Genomic DNA, 8,304 nt, shown 5'->3' with positions numbered 1-8,304 from the left:
CAATATTGATAGTAAGATGTGAGTGGGGAGCCAGGACTGTCTAAAAAGTTGTGACTTCATTCTCTGAAATTGGCAAGCAAATTCCTCCTTGTCTGGTGAACACCTCTAGCTTCCTCATGCCTCACACATGGCTCTGACTTACCCAATCCTCGAGTCTTTCTCACAGCACTTTCTCAACTTCTGCTTCACCACTAATCGCCAAAACCTCCATGTAGTTTAGTTATAAAGTGAGAGAAGAAAGTCAAGATCTATGAATAATTGATACAGCTCACTGTTGACAGCACTTGCTACGGGCTGATTGATCTTCCTGGCTATGGCCACTCAGTGTGACCACATTGTGTTCTGCTACCTGAACATCATGGTGGTGGATGTGGTCAGACCATGAACCACTGGATAGGATATAGCTGTTCCAACTTAGGGAGCTAACTCGAGTGGAATGAGTGGTCATGTTTCAAAGTCGTTTCTGATGCTGAACATCCCATAGCTGCACCTCAGCATTACTGGTGCCCACACCTATGTAGTTGCTCTCTTTGATCCAGACCACTGAGGATATCTAGCCCTCAGGCTGCTCTATTTGCAACAACTACAGGATGTCACCGGAACCAGAATTCAGTAAGTACACACTGTTGTCCAGTGCCACAGCCAGTACATATCCAGAGCTCCAATCCACAAGATTCAGATAGTAGTCAATTCCGGATTTCAGGAGCATCAAGAATCCTGTCTGTCAGGGAAGGAATGTATCTGCAAGCCTTCCGGCTGGACCCAGGCATAGTTTTCTGGCCGTAGAGTACTTTTAGTCTGTTCTGATAGCCTTCTAGAGCACTCTGAGGTTTTCCACTGAATCTGAGGATCACATCAAAACCATTCAGGTTAACAGCCCAGACTTTCTGATCTTCCTTCTTCGTTGGTACCCCGACACCCTCGCCTGCTGGGTGATTCTCCTTGCTCAAGAGGAAGGTGGCCACCTTCATTTGAGAAGCACTGCTTCGGGGGATATAGCGGTCACCTCCAGGTTTGCTAAGGGTAGTCTGAACCTTGGAATTAGATTTGCCAGGAATTTGGCCCGGAGTAAAGCTGGCACTGTGTGATCTGTTGGTGGCCTACATAGGCGAGGGCGCTGGGCCTGTGCCTTCCTTTGCTTTGCACTGCCAGTATTCAACTGGTGCACTGGGAATTGGGGAGTCCAGTTGAAGCAGTGAGTGCAAATAGCTCTCGAACATGAACTGCGTTCTTTTCTGGCCTCGCTAAAGGCATGCCGGACTTTTGTTCTTAAACTCTCCCAAAGCATGCTTTCTTATTTGTAACCATATTCTCCACCACTACTGTGAACAAAGTTTATCCTGTGGTACAGTTTTACTGGTGTTTTCTGCTCTGTGAACTACTGAAGCCCAGAGGTTCAGTTTGCTCACAAATGCATGTTTAGGACCTCAGCACAGCTCCTGATATAAAATGCACACTGACAAGGCAATGGGATGATATACCCAAGTCACTAATAGTGTCAATGAGAATTTATTTATGGATTACAGATGCAAGTACGCATGGAGAATGAGACAGCAGCTACGTTCTGATAGGCTGGTCTGAACACAAGAAAACTTTTCCACAAGAGAATAAACATCTGTGATTAGGTGGGTTACTATTGAGAATTAAGGATGATTAAAAAAAAAAAAGACGTGTCAAAACAAAACAGAATAAAAAGTTTTAGAGTTATTTTTAAATGAAGTGGTTTTGGTTTAACTATTGGCTTATAAATCCAGAAGTAAGGATACAAAAATTAATTCCACAAATTAAACTTCTTTATACAGCTCAGAATAAAAGGTAATATCTTCCTCCCAAATGAAGAAACAGTGCTAATAATTTAGTAAGGTTAAGATAAAAATAGAAGATGGAAAAGACAGACATGAAAAACAGAAAGACTACTACATATCTGCAAATTCGCTGATGATTGAGTTGTCATCTGACATGCTTTTATCTCATCTATCTACAAATCTACCTATGTAATTATGTACATATGTACGTACGTATGTATGTATGTATGTGTATATGTATGTATCTGTTTATCTATAATGTTGTGATCATTATTTACAAGAGGAAGCAACATCCAGTACACTACATGTAGCATGGCAAATTTCAGAATCCTGAGTCTAATGAAAGATTTATTCATATTATATAATTATTTACCCAATGTTACTTGGGATATTCAGTTAACTTTCCCATGTTTGTTTTTTTTTGTTTGTTTGTACTGTCACTATTAATAGTCTTTAATTATTTGGATGTGTGTCTTGATTAACGCATTAACAAAATCTGCCAATGTTCTGGCGATAGACAACTTCTCTTAATTTTCTGTGAGCTAAAATACAAAAGGAAATAAATGCCTATCCATGGAAGAATGTGTTCTTATGATTCTGTTAAATTTACTTAAAGGTGGCAATGTCATTTCAGAGTTACAGAGTTGTGTCTTTGATCATGATATATTTACCTTCTGTGAAAATTTATCCAGGCAAGAAAATGCATGCGTATAATTTTACAGTTCTTTGGGAAAGACTTTTGTGAGTTAGAATGGAAACATTGTTTTTTAGTTACCATTTATATTTTTAATGTTGGAGAGCTCAGGAGATATATGCTATCCCACTAAAAAGTAGCTGATACAAGATGTTCAAGAACATTCCCCCGGGTACTATCAGTATTTTTTATTGTAAACGTAGTGCATATACATTGTAGGAAGTGGTTTTAAAATATAACATGGGGGATCGATGCATGAAGCTTTCTGTTAGGAAGTTATTTTATCATTTATTTTGAAAGGTTCACATTTTTTGAAATAAGTATATCTCTTCTTTGGGTGAAAAAAATATCTAAGTAAATTCTTAATTCTTTATCAAGTAAGCTCATAGTAGTTATTTTTTCCCAATGGATCAGTAGTAACATGTCATATTAAAAATACATAGTTTTGCACTACAGAGATGGTTCAGTGGGTAAAATCAATCAGTGTAAAATACTGACCACCTGAGTTTGAGTCATCAGGAACTACATATTTAAGCCTAGTATGGTAGCCAAAGTGTGCACAAACCTTCCAGGAAGGATAGGAAATGGGAAGAAGAGACAGAAAAATCTCCAGAAACTCAGGGACCTGATGTGGTATCTAAGACAGTGGTGAAGATGTGAAGTCAAGCACTCTGACTTTCACATGTGAGCCCTGTAACTTTCACACTTGAAGTCACACAGATCAGCATGCATGTGTGCGTGTGCACACACACACACACACACACACACACACACATAAATAGTGTCTTTTAAATTAGCAATTATTTTTGAGACTACTCGGTGTTTCCTATGTATACTTTCAATTACCCTTAAGCATGTAGTTTATGGCTGGATGATTTCATTGGGATTCTCATTCCAAACTCTTTAATTTCCTGAACTAGCACCAATTCATTTTCATTACTGTTCTGAATACTCTTGTTTGGGGGCCTTAGGGTTTTTCTTCCCTATGGGAATTAGCTTTTCTTTTATCATCCAAGGTAATATGTGAAATACTCCTTGACTCTCGATGCTCTCAAGTACATTTTATTTTTCACAAATAAGATATTCCATCCAGCATTTAGTTGTGTTGTATCATTTAATATTGTTTATTTCTTTACTGTTTTGGATATGAGAGGGATGAGCCAGAGTTTCATGTAACAGACAAGGTTCAAACTGTCTCTAGAGCTAAGGGTGACCTTACAGTAATACTTTTATCCTTTGCCTCTCAAGGTCTGGAATCACAGGTTTATGGTACTATGATTGAATCTCAGTCAGTTCTTCATTTGTGTATGTTCTTGTATTTTGGGTTGTGTATGCTTGTGGAGATCATAGTTCGATCATGAGTATGGATCTAAAAGAACTTATATCATTTTTTATTTATTTATCTGGCTATCTATCATCTATCTATCTATCTATCTATCTATCTATCTATCATCTATCTATCTATTAATCTATCTATCTATCATCTATCTATCTATCTACCTAGTCATATGTTTGTTTGAAGCAGGGTTGCTAGACATTGACTTTCAGAACTCTACATAGTGCTATGTCCTTAATATTGAATTAAGAGCACACAATCATACAAAATGTTTTTATGTGGGTTCAAAACATAGGACTAAGGCCCCCATCCTGTGTCCTACAAGTATTTTAATGGCTCAAAAATATTGCCCATACTTTGAAAATTTTGTAACAAATTCTATTGCTTAACATTTTGTTTCCCACACACATGACAATACTTTTATTTCTGCTTAGGCTGTTTCCCCTGCTTTCTTTCCTTCCAAGCTACATATATATGTATGTATGTATTATGTATGTATGTATGTATGTGTGTGTGTATGTATATGAAAATCATATGTATATATTAGTACTATCTATATAAAACTATGTAGTTGTATATATTAAGACTATCTATAATTTGAAATATATATATATATATATATATATATATATATATATATATATATTCACAAATGTTTTTGGAGAATAACAATGATAAATGTATGGTTCATTTTATTTTTCACATCCTGTAAGTAGCTTTAACCTGGATAGTGAATAAGCATATGCATTCACTATCTCTGAGACTATTAATATAAATGAAGCCTGGTTTAAGGAGTCCAAATGAAAGCACTGAGACAGTTCAGGTTGTAGCTGCATCAGTTCAGACCTTTTCTTCATAGGGCATGGGCTTGTAGAACACTGGGCAGGTGCTGGAGCAATAGTGAATATACCTCACTCATCAGAATATGACTCCACCTGAAGAAACAAGACCAGACTGTGTCTAATCCCTAGAGAGAAGAGTCTCCCAGACATCTTCTCTTTCTTCACTGACCTTATGTGGTTATTGGGTTCCAGTCTCAATAAATGCATATGCCATTTCTCAATAAATGATAAAGAGATTTGAAAACAGAGCTAACAGTGTATAGAACAGGAAAACTTTGAATTTATAATCATCATTGCTGAAGCATTCAGAATGTGATGATCACAGATTGAGCCATCTTGGGGCTTCAAAGCTTGATTAGTATGTATACACACAAGGCTCATTTGTAAAAGAGGAATATTAAACATCCCATTCTACTCTCTTAAATGATAAACATAATTTTATGGTTTGTGATTGGCAGTTATTATGATGAAGTACAGCATTGTTTGTTCTCTTTGGGTAAGGCTGGATATGAAACTGTGCCAAAAAATATAATAAATAAACCATTACCGTGTTCCATGATATAAAATGCCAAGAGACAATAACTTCTCATTTTTTTTCAGAAAAAAAGTAAGTGAATGAGATCCCATAAAAAAATGAATACTTCCAACATGAAATGGCGTTTTATTCTGATTAACGGATCACAATGTGGTGTATGTTTTACTTTAAAATTTACATTTGACATGTAGACACAATCATTTAGAACTATCAAATTTACTCATGGAACTATTGGAATAAAATATTTTAACTCAGATGTTTTTCAATAAAATCAGAGTATTTAGCATTTTAGGCTTTTAAGAATGAGGAGTATATGTGTCCTAAGGCTACTTAACATTTTCATATTTAAATATTTTACAAAAATTAATCTGAGCTTCAAACCCAAAGTTTATATATTAAACTTTTCAACCAAGGCAATTAAAACTATCATATGCCTAAATTATTCTGTGGATTTACAAATTGTATATATTTGTAAACTGAAACTATTAATTTTCATTAAAGTGTTAGCTATTTAGACCTTAGAGAGCACAATATATGTTTCTTATTTATGGTTGCACACTCTTCATTTTACCAATTAATAGTCACTATTGTGGTCATTGCCAACCTCATATAGAAAGTTCTCAGACCAAAGGAAGTAGTACTAATATAATACTAAACATACATATTAAGAAAACTGTCTGACACCATGTCATACCACTATTGTACCCATAGCCACATCATTCCGAGAAGATTTATATTGTAGTTCTTATAATTCATAGATGTTAAACCTGATAATGACATTTTTCTTTCAATAGCCTACAAGAAATTCCTGCTCAGGTTTGCTTTATTTTCTGTCATGCAACCAAAGAATTTGGCATCTTCAAGTAATAAGCAATGTGACAGTAGTTTGTATTAGTGTGAAGATTTTTTTGACACCTTCCTAACTAACAATTTAAAAGATAGTTCCTCATACTTGGCATTGGGATTTTCACTTAACATACTATGGATTCTGGAAGAAACATTATCCGCTCATGCACATAACTCATGGGCTACTTACAAGGATATTTTCCAAGAAGACAATTTGTGGTATCAGCACATATATCCTTCATTTGCACTGGAAAACTTTCTTGAACTTTTCACCCTGGTTTTACAGGGGTTATGGCTGAGAAGCAAATGAGCATGGAGACCCTATCAATTTGAATATTGGAGAGAAGACAACTCATAGCCTACATAAGTACATAATTAAGTGTGTCAAGTTGAAAGGTAAGTAAAAATCATGATGTTAGAAAGAAACAGTGATTCAATTTTGCCTCTTATTTATCATGAACTTGAACAAATTGCTAAACAATCTCATTTTTCTTATTGGGGCAAATGATGGTGGTAATGATTTCATTGTATATTTTTGAGGACTAAAATAATAATAATACATATAAATAGTTCAGAACATGCCATGAAATAATTTATTATCTAAGACTCAATCAGGAAAGATAGACCCAGCAAGTCCTTGACTGTATACCCTTGAGGCATATTGAAGGAAACTAATTTTATATATTAGAAGATTTTGAGTTATTTCCTTTTCTTATAATCTTATGGGTCTATTATTATGAGAAAACTAAATGAACTTAAAACCACTGAGTACGTTTCAATCAAATATTTGTTATACTTTATGTACATTATGTTGTATACTGGGAATACAGTGGAAACTAAGGGGATATAGCATCCTGCCTCAATCCATTCTTTATTAAGCAAATGCAGTTGTCCACCTATACCATGGTGTAATTGAAGCATTCTGAATACAGTAATGAGAAACATGTACAAATCTTTATTGTTGAGAAGGCTTTATTTTAATGAATGAAACAGGGAGTAAAAATGATTATCTGGTATACATGTTTTACTCTATCTTTCTATACCACCTCATTATTCTAGGTATAAGTTGATGATGGGATGAGGTGTTGGCACTGTTTTCCTTTACGTTGTTTGAGAATGTTTCAAATGACAGTTTTTATCCTAGTGAAAACAGACTATTCTACAGCAGTATGCAAACCACTGTGACTGCGTTCTTAGAACTAGGATGAAACTTTTCTGAATCTCCCTCTCTCACACATATAACATAGCATGCACATATGTCAGATCATAGAGATGATTATGGCTATGCATCTCTGTATCAACAGTCTTAAACGTATCTCCTACTTGCTTCACGTGAACACTAGCAGTGGCATGCATAAGTCCAGTGATGAGAGGATCCATTATTATTGGCAGTCTTACCATCCACTGTTTCAACAAATCAAAGGGCGAAAATATAGCCTCAGGAAATTTTCATAATCCCTATTCCAATTAGAGTTAACATTTTAATTCCACTGTATGCAGGATTTTTGGAGTTGTCTTTAATTATATAATGAAAGTTTGTCATAAAATCTATAAAGGACACTTTCAAGTGCCATGAAAACATATTAAAAGGACAATACATTCAGCCAGCAGCAAAAGTTAGGAGAGATATTTTATAACACACATGGTGCTGAACGTAAAGGAGAAGTAGAAGTTAGATGAGAGAGATATGTACTTGTGGGGGAAATGGAAAGACATTATAATTTTAGGCTCAAGTAACAGTGTGTGGACAGACATTTTTAAAGGTTCTTGATAAATTATATAAATGGAGACAAATTTGCCAGGATTTCAGCTTCTTAAGTTAGATGGAAAGTCATTATGTGGAAATAATATTGAAATCATCTAGAAATTGAATCAACACTTTTAAGAACATCCAACAATCTGGAGTTTGTAGCTGATAAAAAAAATAAGGGAACAAAGAAAACTTCAGTTACTTACCTGGCTTTCATTATCTTCTGCTCTTTAATAATTTAGCTATCCACTTTTATTTGTTTATTAGTTTTTTGTTATTCTTAGTAGTTTTCAACAATAATTTAAAGATTATAAAATACTTTCACAAACTGCTTAATATTTAATTATTTATACTAAAATATAGAAAACTTCAAATAATATCATAAGCTTTTCAAATACTTTGCTTTATTTTATAGTGGACCTGATGCATTTTATTTATGTACACTAACAATTATAACATAATAGTCTTTGTATTTATGTATGTCATTTATTAACTG

General features: G+C 34.7%; 1 pseudogene; it reads right to left on the bottom strand.

Annotated features, from left to right (window-relative positions):
* Window positions 1-268: 268 nt before the first annotated feature.
* Window positions 269-7,438, bottom strand: LOC114626076 (annotated as a pseudogene).
* Between the last annotated feature and the right edge of the window lie 866 nt (window positions 7,439-8,304).

This window comes from Grammomys surdaster, unplaced genomic scaffold, assembly GCF_004785775.1.
Source record: "Grammomys surdaster isolate TR1022 unplaced genomic scaffold, NIH_TR_1.0 227, whole genome shotgun sequence".
Taxonomy (NCBI): domain Eukaryota; kingdom Metazoa; phylum Chordata; class Mammalia; order Rodentia; family Muridae; genus Grammomys; species Grammomys surdaster.
Note: the sequence above shows the minus strand (reverse complement) of the source record. Positions and strands in the feature narration are given on the sequence as shown.